The following is a 16094-nucleotide window of genomic DNA, read 5'->3' on the forward strand; positions in this document are numbered from 1 at the left end:
CACTTTTTGGCATTTAGCTTGAGGCCATGATTTTGACAACAGGTATCTGTCTCAGTGAGGCCCTTCTGGAGGGTGTCTGTATCAGCTGGAGAATCAATTATGGCCCCTAGTTTGCAGTCATCTGCGAAATAGGTCAGCCATAGTCCTCCTATGCTTGCCTGTACCTCTGAGAAGTATATACTGAACAGGAGGGGTCCTAGGACTGAGCCTGGGGCATGCCACTTGTAACCAGCTTAGAGCCGGACTTAGAGTCTGCAACTCTCACCATGTGGGTTCTATCCATGAGCCAGTTGGCAACCCATCTCATGACATAGAGGTTTATGTTCAAGCTGGTGAGCTTGTCTATAATACTAGAATGGGGAATGGTGTCAAAAGCCTTTGCGAGGTCTAGGTAGGCTGTGTGGACCTCCTTTCCTTCATCTAATGCCTTGGTAACTGTCTCAAAGAAGTCCACCAGGTTTAGGAGACATGATCTGCCCTTAACAAAACCAAACTGAGTAAGGTCCAAGGTTTGGAAGTTCCCTATGTCTCTGTTAATGAGTTCCATGATGATGCGCTCCCTAGCCTTGCAGACCAGGCTAGTCAAGCTTATAGGGCAATAGTTCCCAGGGCCTGTTGTGGCTCCACCTTTGTGGAGTGGAATAACTGTTGCTGTGTGCCATTCTGTGGGTATGTAGCCTGTGGAGAGGCTGAGTTTGAACAGTGTGTTTAGGTGAGGGGTTAGTTCATTTTGGAGCTCTTGTAAGACACAGCCTGGGACACTGTCTGGTCCCATTGAAGCTGTGTTTCTGGCTTTGGATAGGGCTGTTTTAACTTGTGTGACAGTTATGGGCCCTTTAGGGGGTGGGAGGGGGGGGTGAAGTTTGCACTAAACCTGTCTGCCAGAATGTTGGCAATATCAGTCAGTTCTGTGTATTTTGTGCCATTCTGCACTAACTCAGAGCAGATCTGAGAGTTTCCAGTTAGGTTCTTGACATAGCTAAAGAATGCCTTGTGGTTATCTTTGGAATCACTGGTAATTTTTCTTTCGAAACTAGCCTTGGATGATTTAATGAGGGATCATAGTTTCTTGCTGATACTAATCAGGGATGTCTTTCCTTCTTGGGATTTTACTCTTTTCTGTACTAGTTTCCTCCTGCTGGTGTATAGCTTGTTTATGGCAGGGGTCCACCAGACTGGTTTCCTTCTCTTGGAGGAGTGAGTCTTGGTTTTACTTGGGATAGCATGATCCATGCATTCTTGTAGATGCTCATAGAGTGCCTTTGTAAAGGTTTCAGCAGCTTGGACAGCATTGTCCTTTAGCATGGGGGCTGTGAACCTTTCCACCCCGGTCTTAAGTAACGTGAAGTTTGCTTTTGAAAAGTTTTTCATGGTAGTTTCCTTGATTGGGAGTGGGGGCAGAATGTAGATATCCAGAGTGATTAGTCTATAGTCTGATCTAATCAGCGAGGGGTTGACCTCCGGTGTGGAACACCGGTCGCCCATGTTAGTGAAGACCAGGTCCAATATGTTGTTCCCTCTGGTGGGGGTGTTGACCAGTTGATCCAGGGCATTCGAGTTTATAAATTCTAGGAAGCGTTGGGCATGGGAGTTAGTACTTGAGTAGTTCTCCCAGTTTATGTGTGGGTAATTGAAATCATCCAGTATTAGGGTGTTTGATAGGACTTTCATATTTCCCAGTGTCTCGAGAAATGCGGAATGGGGGTCCTGGGTCATGGTGGGAGATCTTTAGCAAGCTACAATTTGGATTGCAGTTTTGCCCATTGTTAGTTGCACATGGATGATCTCTGATGTATTGTGCTGTGCCACTAACATGGAGGTGTGGGTATCCTTGATGAATATCGATACACCCCCGCCTTTTGTGTTTTGGTCCTGGTTCTGTGGCCGAAAGGTATGGTATGAGTTATAGCCTAATAGTGCTGGGGTGGTCTCAGGAACCTTAAACCAGGTTTTTGTTACTGCACAGATGTCAGTGTTCTCCATACTGAGGAGTGCCTCGAGTGTGTGCTTTTTGAGGTTTAGACTTCTGGCCTTGAGTAGCATTATGCTCAGTTTTTGGTTAATTGTGCTATTTATGGTGGTGGGTTTGTCTTTTGAGCCTTGCCTAAAAAAGGCACTATGGGGGCGGCAAGAGCCTAAGGGTGACAGGTGCAAGCCATCTGTTGTGAAGCAACATGGCTTGTCGAGCATGTCATCCCAGGTGGACAGATACTAGATACCCTTTGAATGACACCAGAAACTTAGCCAATTGTTGAAATTGATCATTCTTTTTCTTTATACTGTGGCATCATTCTTGGTGAGGGCAGGATGCTACTCAGGGTCAGGTGTCATACCGGCCTGGGCTACATGATCAGAGAGCTCTTCCATGTCTCTTTTCATGTAGTCCAGAGAGGTACATCTGAGGTCATTCACACCAACATGGACAATGACAGAGTCATATTTGTACTTGTTCTGGAGTGACCTGAGTGCTTGTGTTATGTGGCAGATCCTGGCGCCTGACAGGCAGCTAACTGTAACCTTCTCCTTGTCCAGCCTAGTTAGTGGGACATCAGTGTGCCTGACTATAGAATCACCTATTACTAGTGTGTTGGGTATGTTATTTTGCCTTAAGGGCTGTGATTGTGTGGCGCACTGATTATGTGAAGTATGTGTTTCATGGTTGGTGATGGGGTGTGGAGGTTGCTTGGAGGTCTGCTTTGGAGGTCTGTGTTGCTTTTGCAGATTTTTATTTAGTGCCTCCGAGGATGTTTTCATGTATTCATGTGTGTTATTTGCCAATGTTGGTTTATTAGGTCTATGTGAGACTGGTGGTGTGTTGCAAGTATTACCCTTCTTCTCTTGACTGTCAGTTCCAGTCTTGGGTTGAAAGAGCTTTGCCTTCAGTTTGACTGTATAATTGCATCTCTCACATATATTAGTGTTTGGTGGTAGGAGGAGAGGGTTGTCTGTGTACATAAGGCAGTTGTAACATTGCCTCAAAATGGCCAGATTCACCAGTTGGACTGGAGAGTACACCGGAAACTGCCCTTTGGACATGCCTGAATAGGTAGAGTAAGCTGTTTTTCTGATTGGCTGGTGGGGACGAATAGAGAGCCTTGTCCTTCTGGACAGTATAGGGGGGTCTAGTGCTAGGGTTAATTAGTGCTTGCTATGAGTTTTAAGCAAGTGCTTGACTGTGAAATTAATGGTTTGAGTGCTAAAGTTGAAGGTTTGTCTAGTTCCAAGGGAAAAATTGAAGAGTAGACTTCGTGGAACCGAGAACAGTTTAACTCTAGCTAACCGGCACTGCCCAGTGTGCAAAACCGCACAAATGCAGTTTTTATAGCAGGGAAGTTAAAGAGATAGAAATTAGCCCAAAATGGCCGATAAACTACTAACTTCTGGGCTGAAACCCCTCCTCCAGGGACAGATAGGCTGCTCAAAACTCCCCTCTCTCACAGGTGGACAGAGAAACTTCCTTCTATCCAAGTAAGGTATGGGCAACACAGAAACTTGTAACACAGCCTTGGATTCAGCAGTAACCTGAAAACTGGACTATACTAGTTCAGAATAGTGGGAAACAAGTATATATATATATATATTTTTTTTTCAGAAAATAGAGCAGATACAATCAAAACAACACTTTACCCAATTAACCAGTTAAAAAGCTCAAAACTGAGCCCTGTTTCAGCAGTCTTCAATCAGACAAGTTCTAACTGCAGAATCCTGCCACTAAGGTACAGAGAAACCTTCTCCAAAAAAGATGGCCTGGATCAGTGCACAAGTTATACAAACAAAGCTAGATCCAGCAGGCCTAAATCTAGTCTATGCTACAGCAAACAAGGAGTACCGATTTCATAAAGAAACAGTTCAAGTAAGCATGCGCAATAAGCCTTTAACCAGAAATTCCCAGCTCAGAAGGGCACAAGACTGCAGACCACAAACCTTCTTAATGTAAAATAACTGGCCTGAAGCCCAAGTGCTAAACCAGAACTAATACACTTTTAGAATAACAGACACTGAGCCTTCAGTCAGCAGTTCCCAACTTAGAAGGATGTACGCTAGCTGTCCTGCCACAATAGTGCAGACCACAAACCTTCCTAATGTAAAACAACTGTTTGAAGCCCAAGTGCTTAAACCAAAGGCCTTAGAATAACAGTTACAATTTAATCAGGCTACTAACAAGCAGTAATAAAGGCAGCAGAATAAATTCAATTGAGTACTTTTAAGAAGAGGCAAAAGTAAAATAAGGTAATAAAGTAGGAAGAAACACAAATACAGTAAAGCAGATGAAATGGAATTTTTTTTTCTCCCTGCATTCATGTGGGTTTCCTCCGGGTACTACGTTTTCTTCCCACGAACCAAAGACATGCGTCTGGAGAATTTCTCCGCAGGCTTCTGCTGAAAATAGGCTTTGTCCTAGTTGGACTTTCCTGGTCAAAAAATGTTAAATAAATAAATAAAATATGAACCAGTAGTGTAAAATGTAACTTATGTTTCCCTTTCCATATTAGATGTAAAATTGTAATTAAACTAGCTGCCATTTGGACACAATCCATTACATGCTGTCATACATGGGCTTGAAAGTATACAATCCAACATACCTCTCAACTTCTTAGCAAAAGAAATATAGACAAAGGCAAAAATAAAGGAGAGACAAAGGCCCAAAAATAGGGACAGGTTTTAAATATTGCTGTTATAAACATAGAAAGTTGCTAGAATTATATGTTTTGCATTGACATGCATTCTGCTTAAGATTTGAGGTCTGAAACTCAAATGTCTGTCATTAATTAATGACATCCAGCCTCAATGATTTTCAAGAAAACTACAAATTTTGTGAGGAACATACCAAAAATATGAGGCAAAAATCTGGACAGTTGAGAGGTGTGCAATCCAAAAGGATTCTGACTTTAAAATACAACTGATGTGTCACACTTGAGTGTCTTTACCATGACTGGTATCTCCAGCAATGTTTGCTGTGCCATACATATTCTGAGTGTTACACTGTAAAAGTCCTATAAATATGATGCGATCATTTTGGGTTAATAAACATATCGTACTGATGACATAACAAGTTCAGAGTTTCACCTTGTCCCCTCAAGAATCTCAAAATTTGCAGCAAGTCAGTTTATACTGGAACCATCCCTTGCCTGAATCCTATATATGTCCTTCTATTCTCATGTTGTAGTATTCACAACCTTAGGAGATTGCTGCCTACAGCACTGGACATCCGGCCAGTATACCAAAGTTGTTCAATCAGGGGTACGTGCGACGTAGAACGCAGGGGCCTTGTCACAGTCTGTCAGTTCATGATTGTTGTAGTCCATCAAGTTGTCTGTCAGAGTTGTGATTGTAGTTCATTAGGTTGTCACAGTCTGTCATCATTGTGATTGTTGTAGTCCGTCAACTTATCACAATCTGTATTCTTCCTGTTGTTATTCTGTAGCCACATCCTGATGTCTGTGAGGTCAGATTTAAATTTAGACTATGCCAGTAAAAGTCCATTCATGTTACTCTCTGTTACTCCTAGCCTCAGATGTAAGAGTATTTTATTATGTAGGGTATGCTTTTATTCATTTTTGTACATACTGGTGCTGTGATTTCTTTTTAATGGCATAGCCATATTTTCACAGGAATCTCCTACACTGGGAAATTAGGTAGCATCTTTTTCATAAAATAGCACTATCTGCAATATATATCAACTGTTGTGTTTCAATATTTGTTTACAATTATTTATTTTCTGTCAGACTTAAGTTAAGGACCAATATCAGTCAGAATCCACATTCCCTAGTATGCCTCAGAATAATCTTCATTTTCCTTAAAAGGGTGAATTACAGGCATTTTATATTCCTGCAAGGTCTGCATTTACTATGTAGATTGTAACAAGTTATACCACATATGATGGTTTTACTTGCATATCAAAGTTATTGCTGCATCTGGACATACAAGCTGGTTCATTTTCATTTCTTTCCTTCTTCCTTTCTTTCCTGTCTTTCCTGTCTTTCTTTTCTAAAATAATTTATAGCTCCTGATACTGCACTTGTCTGCATTAGTGCTGCACTCAGCATGCATGCAGCACTGTATCTGTAATTGTTTGCAAGGGACCATACTGCAAGGACAGATAACCTGCCTTCTCTGTGGAAGCAACATGGTTTTCTGAAATCTGGAATTAAAGAGAGAGAAATAGCACTGAAAAATAAATTATTTCCTGTGCAAGTGGTATTTGAACAGATTTAATGAATTTATTTATTGTTATTTAACAAAGAATACCATTTGTACATGATCTGTTTTGGGGAATTATTTAAATTGTTTTGTTACTTTGTCCTGTTTTTAATTTATGTTTCCCATTTGTGGGGAGCATACACTCGGTAAGTTTACATATTGTACAGCACTGGTTGCTTTTTTATTATTATTTTTTTATATATAGAATGTCTTCTATGTAAAATATTATTCTGATGTCAGCTCCTCTTTCTTAAGAGAAGTTGTGAATGCCTTTTGACTGTGTCTTTTATGCTGAGTGTTCTGGGAGTTGACAGAAGTTTGTGAACATTGGTTCATGGTGCTTTGCACAGAACAGTAAAATAATGAACATGTAGTAATTGACAACATGTCAGATTAGGCATTACTTGTAACCAAATCATCTGAATGTGAATGGATCCTTGTCTTATTAGTCATTAGTTATACTGCTATCTTGTTTAGGCGCATAAGTAACCAATAAGATTAATAAGGACAGACTAATGCAGATTTGTAACAATTCACTTTGCTTTTACCTGCATGTCTTGTTTTCCATGCAAACATACAAAACATCATATATTGCTATTTTTTTTTCAACATTGACCTTTTATTCTCCCTATGGAGATGAGCATTCCATTGATTTTTTGCCATGATATGCGTAGTCCTTTCCAAATGGAATTCAGCCTAGTGCCACCAGAACTTAAGACTTTATGCAGAAATAAGAAAACCTTTCATAGTAATTGCCCATAAGGAGTTGGCTGCAATCATCTTTAAAATATTTTTTTCCATATATCATCTGCTTGTTACCTATATTTAGGTGCACTGTATGCATAACATTATCTCCATGTCAACCTGTATAAACCTAAATATAACTGTTTTACAATGAGCCACTTTACTTGCAAACTACCCCAGACCATTTGTCATATAGTTCTTTGAAGCATAAAAATGCTGTCCCATTTTTCTTGTGTCTATTGGGATATGCAGTAAAATAATTTCTCATGTATACTAATAAATAGTTATTACCTGCAGTTATAACTAGGGTTTGATAACACCAGGAAAAGCACTAACAGTGCCTCTTCTACTTCTGACATGATACAGTTTTCACTTAAAGTAAGTTTTGAGATATTGCGCACAGTAAACAAGGATTCTCAATGTGCACAATGATGCTTTATATCTTAAGTGAAATAGGCATCACATTATACATAGAGACATTCTAGACAAATGCTTATTTATTTCAGAACTTATTGACCTTCACACATATTAAGTACCACTTTAGTTTCCCATCTCTCAACATAGAACCACTAATAATGCACATGAAACTTTAGCCTTTAATTTTTGCAAAAAAAAAAAAGTTTTACTGTCGTAAGTGATGTTATCCATTTTGTGGCACTAGGGCTATAGTTGAATTGGACACTGATCCATCTACACCCTCAAACTATTAGCACCAGAACAATGGTTATTATGCAAAGCAAATCTACCAAGAGCACTCACTTATCAGGCATTATATTTGCTGCAAAATGCAGATTATGCCATGTAGTATTTTTGTAATCACATCTAGGATTTTAGCAAAGTGACCCATATAATGTACTGTAACAGCATAGTAACATAACACGTTAAGGTCTGTACCTTTGTTAAGCTCTTATATATGCATTACATACTGTAATCTTAAGCACTTGATACTACAGACTCAGAAATGTCAGAGTAAATAATTAATAAAAATTCTGTTAATGCTGTAAGATGTGTCCTTCTTTTCTTTCTGAATCTAATATGTGACATTTTTTCATGTTTGTAACACCGCTTAGTGTAGCAACATTGTTACAGAGCATACAATTAAAGATGTCATGGGAGACACTGATGAAGACAAAGAAGCAAATATTAAAGACATCAATGCATCCAAAAAACTGAACTGCTAATATTTTCTTGTTTTGAAGAAATGGAAAATTGAAATGGAAATTCCTGTTCTAGAAAAATGCATACCTTAAAAAAATGTGGAGTGCATTTAAGTAGCAGTGGATGCAACTACTGCTAGCCATACCTGCCAATATCACTCCTCAGTGGATAAGATACTGATCAGACCTGACCAGCATAGTGAAACTGCCCTAGATAGATGTGTTGTGCAGCAGCACCTTCTGCTACCACCAGGGTGTGGTTTATGAATCAACATTTTGAGGTCTGCAATAGCTCACTGGAAAAAAAAGGGTAAGGAACATTACTGGAAGGGACTTGATGAATCAGTGTGTTATCAACTTCTTTTCCATAGGTTTATGCCTCTCATCTTCATGACTGCTATGAATGCTAGCAGTCTCACTGGAATAATCCTGGTTTGGTGTAGATAGGGCCCAGTATGTTAAATGATACTCCCCCGGATTCACGAATCCTCCGTGTAAGACATAATAAGTCTTACTCGGAGGCTGCAGTTGAACGGTATGACGTCAGCATTCCATGAATATGCATGAGAGCACGCTGACTCAACCGTAATTCTTACAAGGACCGTGTAAGAAAGCAGGGGGCGTGTCCGACTGCCGAGCAATCTAAATGTCCACGCCCCTGCAAGTGTTGAAAATAAAAGGAAATAAACAAGAGCGAGTCCGCTCAAATGTCCCTGCACCCAACACCTCCTCAATGTCTGATATTGTAAACCCCCATCAAACATCTAAAATGCATAACATTAACATTTTTTTTAAATTCCCAAAATAGCTGCCCGTATTTTAGCATGTGTGCGCAGGTGTGCCCATTGCTTAGCTACAGTTAGCAATTCTGACATGGAAGAGCATAAGAAAGAATGTTTATGCAAATCACACCAAATAGCAATAGTGTAATGGTAGAGCATTCGCACAAAGAAGAGGCATTCACGGTTCGAGTCCCACCACTCCCTTTCTTATTTTTTAAATCAGTATATGGAATAATACCCAAGATATTTGTTTAAACATAACTAAAAAGCAGTGAAATGGCCAATGTATCAGTGAATAAAATAAATATTTTAAAGGATCCTAATATAAAATTGACTGCAGTTAAGCAGAGCTTCACCCAACGCAATATAGTTGCCCCTAGCTAACTCGCGCTTTACCCAGCACAATGTAGTTGCCCATAGCTAAATCGCACTTTACCCAGCACAAAATAGTTGCCCAAAGCTAAATAGCGCTTTACCTAGTGCAATCGGTTTGCATGGAGGTGCGTGCCGTGCCAACCAGCTCACCGTCGGACAACGTGGAACAACGTAGAGCAAAGTTGCTTAAACAGTCACACCCCCTAACTTGTCTGGACAGTAGTAAAATAAAATGCAATGATAAGGTCTGAACCCAGGACACTGTGCACCATAATCAAAGTACTGAACCACTAAGCCGCGACAGCTTAGGATAAATATCTACTGTTAACATATATATAGTAATAAATGTATGATTAACCATTGCTAAGCAGGTCTGCAGTCAGAATATTCAAAAACGGCCAATCACAGAAAAGTGCGGGAAATGTGGCATATTTAAGCCGCATAGGCGGTAATACTCACCATAACTGATTGTAGCTCCCATCTGCATTTAGAATGTCTGGTGCTGGAGAGGGTACATGCTTTCAAGCGCAACGCTGGGGCATAGAGGAGTCAAGATATATGGTTTGGCTCCTAGTCCATCGGCATGAGACCCGACTCTTGCAGGGCCAGTTCCAAGGAATGGAGTATAAGGCGGAGGCTTGGAACCGGTTGGCTCATGAACTCACCAGTGCCACAGGTGTCCCTTGGACTGGTGAGCAGGTCCGTCACCACCATGCAGACCTGAATAGGCCGACGCAGGACCTTCTGAACCAGTAGATCCAGGAGGCCCATCAAATGTGGGATGCCCCACTACTAAGTAGGTAGCCATGGAATGCAGTATGTAAGATAAGCTAATATAGTCTAAATAATGGATCGGTATGTCTCAATATCCCTTTATTTACTCCACAGCTGCAGGTGCTCGTGCTATGAATCAGCAAGCCTATGCAGATAGGCTGCTAAGGCGGCACCACCAGGCAGGTTAGTAAATATTCTGCATGTATTGTTACATGATATATGTGAGTAAGCATGAGAAAAGTGTTTAAGCCCAATAATACAGCAATAAAATGTCCTGATTAAATCCTCTGCATGTACTGTTATATAACAAACATCAGTGAGCCAGAAATAGAGTGTACTGACCCACAAATCAAGGTAAAATAATTCTGGAATACTATCCCTGCATGTACTGTCATAACATATAAGTGAGCAGGCCTGAAAAAAGAGTGTTGTAACCTGTCAAGAAAGGTATAATATGTCCTGAATATGTCTTTCATATGCACTGTAATAACAAGTAAAGGAGAGTGCCTGTAGAAAAGAGTGTTCAGTGTAATTAATAAAGGTATAAAACTTGGAGTGTGTCTGTGTCACTTACTTTGAAATGCTGTTGTACCCTTGCAATAAAAAATAGTAGTGTTGTATTAGGTGCTGACAACCCACAGTTGTGCAGTCCCATAGGAAGTGGATGAAGGAAGTGGCAGTAGCTGTGAAGTATAAAACATTCATTCCCTGAATAAATCCACTGCATGTACTGTTACATATATGTCAGATAGCCAGGAATAGAGTGTAGTAACCCATGAATAAAGCAAAAACATGTCTGGAATACTATCTCTGCATGCACTGTCATAGATAAAAAGTGAATGAGCCTGTAAAACAGTCTTGTAACCTATCAATAAAGGTATAACATGTCCTGAATAGGTCTACTGTATGCAGTGTAATGTAAAATACAGGAGAGAGCCTGTAGAAAAGAGTTTTAATGTAAATAAGAAAGGTATAATACTTGCAGTGTGTATGTGCCAGTTACTCAGAAATGTTGTTGTACCCTTGCAGTGAAGAAATGTTACTCTGTTGTAGTAAGTGCTAACAACCCCCAGTAGTGCAGTCCCATATAAAGTGGATGAAGGAAGTGCCAGTAGCTGTGAAGTATGCAACAGTCCTAAACAGTTGTGAAATGGCTGACATGCATAGGTAAATCTGGCACATGAGTAGCCTGTCAAGGTGTTCCCCAGAAATGTTAGTGTGCTACCTGAAAAGTAGGGTTGTGTGAAAACAAGTGAAAAAGCCATGTGAACACATCCAGATGTGCTGATACATAAACAAGTCAATTTAATACAAGTATGTAACAGTAACATCTGCATCCTGGACAGTTACCATGTCAGATATAGGCCAGGTATATCATGAAGTAGCAAAACCCATAACGCAATCAAATGCATGTTGCCTAGTGTAACAATACATGTAGGGGATATACACCTGCAGTCAATAGGAATGTAGTGTATAGTTAAAGTACTAATAAGATGTTAATGGAGGTTTCTTTTTACACCCTACTCCATGTGCATAAACAATGCATTTCCACACCTCAATGGGTATGTCTAATCTCATAACATTTGTTGGGACATATGTCCTATTGTTATATAAAATCTGCACTTACTTTGATGCATGTCCCCTGTTAAAACACCACCATCTTGGTGGCTTGTTGCCACCAATCATCCCTGCATGCTGTTGGAATGTCCACTGTTGTTCAATACATGCATGTGTTATGCTTGCTGTTCAACTTTTGTAACCCTGGTGTGTTGGGTTAATGGGAATATTACTGCATGCTGTTACAACTAACTTGGAATGCTGTTGTCTATGTTGTAATTAAACACACCTAATCACAGAACGTATGGGAAGGCTGGTCCCAGCGGACCCACCTGTCCCTCCTCAGCTGGCAGTTGCACCTGGCACCAACAGGTCTGGTGCCCAGCCCGGGCCACCCTCCTCCGTAGGTCCTGTGCCACCTTCGGGTGGAAGCACTGCAGGGGATGGGGCTCGCCCCCCCTGCAAGCGTGGGTGGAGAAGGGCCTCCTGTCACCCTCCGAAGGGTCCGGGTTGTGGTGCGTAGGGAGATCCAGCGTTTAGTCACTGATCCCCTACGTCAGCTCAAGGAGAGAGTGGCATGACTCATGGGTGAGCCTGCCCCTCCTACGCAGACCCCAGCACAGCGACCCTTGGGTCTGTGAAGGTCCAGTGGTGACTGCCCATGGGTGGGGATCTCAGTCCCACTGTTACCATCTGTGGGCTCATGGGCTTGCGATTTCCAAGCATCCGTCCCTGTCAATTGTGTTCACCCACCCCATGTGTCATACTCCGCCCCTGTATGTGTCTTGTTTATCTTGTCTGTTTACCTACCCAACCTACCTCCCCAAATATACCTACTTCCTCTACCTCATTTTCCACTCTCCCCTGAAAAAAAAAAACAAAAAGGGCAATCTGTACCCAAAAAAAAATTATGCCCCATACATAGCTTCCCATTATGCACACATGTCCATTGGACATGTACACTGATAATTCTAATTGGCAGTACAACAAACTATGTTGTCCTCACCCCTCTCACAGGAGTGGAAGGTTTCAAATTTCACTTCAAATTTTCAACATATGCACAGCTGTTTCTGGTAAAGAAATGGGCAGCTATGGACCTTCCCTATACCCGTCCTGCACATCCCGAGCTTGTTTTCCTACTGTCTTTCCCTCTATGTGCCCCCCTTTTCACCACTTTCTTATCTCCACATTTTCTTTTCTTTCAAAGAAATTAGCGGTGGCGGTTAGTGGGAATAAGCATTTTTAAGCAGTAATATGCGGGATTAAGCGAGTGTGCACATGTGTACACTTAGCTAAGTATCGCGCAAACCCACACAAACCCGCTTACAACTGCCTAAAAGTGCCTTAGTCACGCTATGGCAGGGCCCTTGTTCTGCTGAGCAGCAAAAGAAAACAACCTCTGCCAGTCTCAAACCCCAGACCATTGACACAATAGACTGCCTGAATTACCACTAAGCCGCAGATATACAAATAGCTTTGTTCTGAAATAAATGTATCATGCATTACAATGAGGGAATGTAAATGGAAATTAGGAATGGTATAACACAAACCCTTTTCTGTGGTCTTTACCAGCAGTGGTTGTGGAACTGCATAACATGACTGTGAAAGGAGAACCAGCCATCCTAGCAGGGAATAATGTTACAGTAGCATCTTACAAACACCACACAGTATCAGACCAGGATAAATACTGGCCACAGGAATACAGTGCAATAACCACATTTGTATGGCAGTTAATTGTGTAAGTGAGAAAAAAGTACATACTCCCATGTATCCTGTGTTAGCATTTGGAGGGGTGCGTACATGTCTACACTGAGATGTGTGTACTGGAAGCAGCAACATACAGGTATGAGTACAACATACATATAACTGGCTACAACCCTAGCATCAGATAAGAGACATATACCAACCTTCAGACTGACACAACGGTGTCCAGAACAAACAAGCATGGGCCCCACCTTGGAAATCTGAAAGGGCCACGCCTACCTAACCTAGCATTTTATAGCAGTGGGCTGCAATCACAGTGAGTAATGCAATCACCAAACAGCAGGCTGCATGCAATTACTGAATGGTGGGCAGCAATTGGTGCAGAGGCTGTCACATGCACAACTGCAGATACCTAGAAAAGCAGGCTGTACCTGCAGTCCACACATGCAATTATATCATTGCAGGTGCTGTGAGATAGTGAGTGAGAGAGAGAGAGACACGGACACAGACACAGACTGAGACAGAGACAGAACAGAGTGAGAAACAAAGACAGAAGGTTAAATAGAGGCCGAAAACCCAAAACAAACCACCAATAAAAACAAAAAAAAATTACAAAACCGTAACACACAGAGCAGGGAAATACAAAGGTAAGGTATGTAACTCATATGTATGTGTTGGCATGTTGTAGATGTTCCTGAAGAGTACTCTACACACTGCAAATCATCCATGTGTGGCAGCAGTATGTATCTATCTGTATCTGCACATGTGGATAGGGCAAGGGACATACTGCAACTGTTATTGAAGGGTGGACAGCTATCTGTCAGTGAAGGTTGATATGTGCATATATCCATGTAGGTTGTAGTGTGTGGCCTAGAGGACAGCATGCAGTGTGCAGGATTGGCCTTAGGTCAACTGGTGCCCTAGGCAAAAGGGCTCCACGGCACCCCCTACCACACTTCCTGGTGCCCCCATCCTTGTCTTACTACACCACATAAATAGTGGAAAAGCACCCCTGCAGATCTGCTGTGTTACAGACAGTGAGGCCTGCTAATGCTACAAGGGCTGAGGACACCCACATGCATTCTGCACAACACTGTGCAATTAAATCACATACCTGTACATCCCACAACTGTCGCATAAGTAATATCCCCACCATGAAAGGTGGACTGTACATGTGCCTATATGTACATCCATGTGTACAGCAATGGATGTGTACATGTATGTGTATAGATATGCATATATATATATATATATATATATATATATATATATATATATATATATATATATATATATATATATATATATATATATATATATATATATATATAAATATATATATATATATATATATATATATATACATATATAGATATACAGACATATATATACATATAGAGTGAGAGAGAGAGCCAGAGAGACACAGGGTCATATGTACTGCAACAGGTGTGTGGTGACCAAGGCATGGACTGTAGACAAGTGTTGATACTGCAGTTCCATTCCACCTTCCCAAAACAGTGTACCCATTAAAGAGATCTACCTAACAGTGAAGGTGTGATAAGGGAACATGGGACACAGGTGGACAGTAGCCTCCACTTTGATGATGACAGTGAAACACTACACCTGTAATCTGTCTGTGTGGTATGCGTCATGACAACAGGTGTGTCATCTATGGAAGTATAGGGTAGAGTTCCCTTCTACTCATCACAATGCCCTGTGTGGTATGTACTTCATATGACAACTACACCAGGTGAACAGGCCACAGACAGACCTCCCAAAGGGTAATACTGGCTGCAAACAGATACCCTATGCAGACTGACTCACAAAACCACAACTACACTGTATTGCATACTGGCCACACAGAGGTGACCTCTGCCGGACATACAGAGGTATGTCACACCCATAGCTGGGTGACAACCACCATGGCAACATATCACAATCCCTCGGGGATACATGCTCTAGGGCCCTAAACCTTGTCAGCTCAATAAACAGCACATGCTGGAAGGATAGGTTCCCATCTGAGAGATATGCCATACACTGGAATAGTCCACATAGCAATAGCAAACAAGGCTCCTCCTTAGCAGTTGTTATAAATACCCCTGATGATTGTGTGGGAGATTGGTAATACACCCCAGGAAACACCTTTGTGGTTCAGGTTGGCAGGGGCAAGTGAAATCAAAGTACATGTGTGTCATAGGCCAGGGTAGCATATGGCTAGGCTGCCATAGGCCCTGGGGCCAATAGCATATTACCTACCTATGACACTATGCACTCGCACATGTACTTAATGCAATAGCTGCTATGTGAGGTTGAATAAGTGTAACGCTGAATGTGTGCAATGTCTGTAAATGTGTGATAGCTTAGTGTGATGTTGTATCTGACATGGTAGTGCCTATCCTAGCTGTGAGGACAGCAACTGATGTGTAATGTACTGTTAGGCAGACATAGTAGTACGGCATATGATGTGACGTAGTTCTCCGTTGACGAATGTGGTGTCTCATTGTAGGCTAAAGCAATACATGTATGCTTAGTGAGTGGTACTGCTGGTGAATCCATCACCAATATGAACTGCAGTACTACCTGAAGCTGTAGGCCTAAACAGCACAGTATGGTGTGTGTTCACATTGCTTGGAAACACTGTCATGTGTGTTTCCTGTAGTCTGCACAGAGGACAGAATGCAGGCATAAGGGTGTGTAAGTAGTGGCACACAGTACCGTATGGTACACAGGTAATGCTCATCTGTGTTGGCATACAGTGGTGCGTTGTATGCTTGCCTGATGTGTGTGTGATTATGCCTGT

This window comes from Protopterus annectens, chromosome 5.part0, assembly GCF_019279795.1.
Source record: "Protopterus annectens isolate FY-2018-M chromosome 5.part0, PAN1.0, whole genome shotgun sequence".
NCBI lineage: Eukaryota > Metazoa > Chordata > Ceratodontiformes > Protopteridae > Protopterus > Protopterus annectens.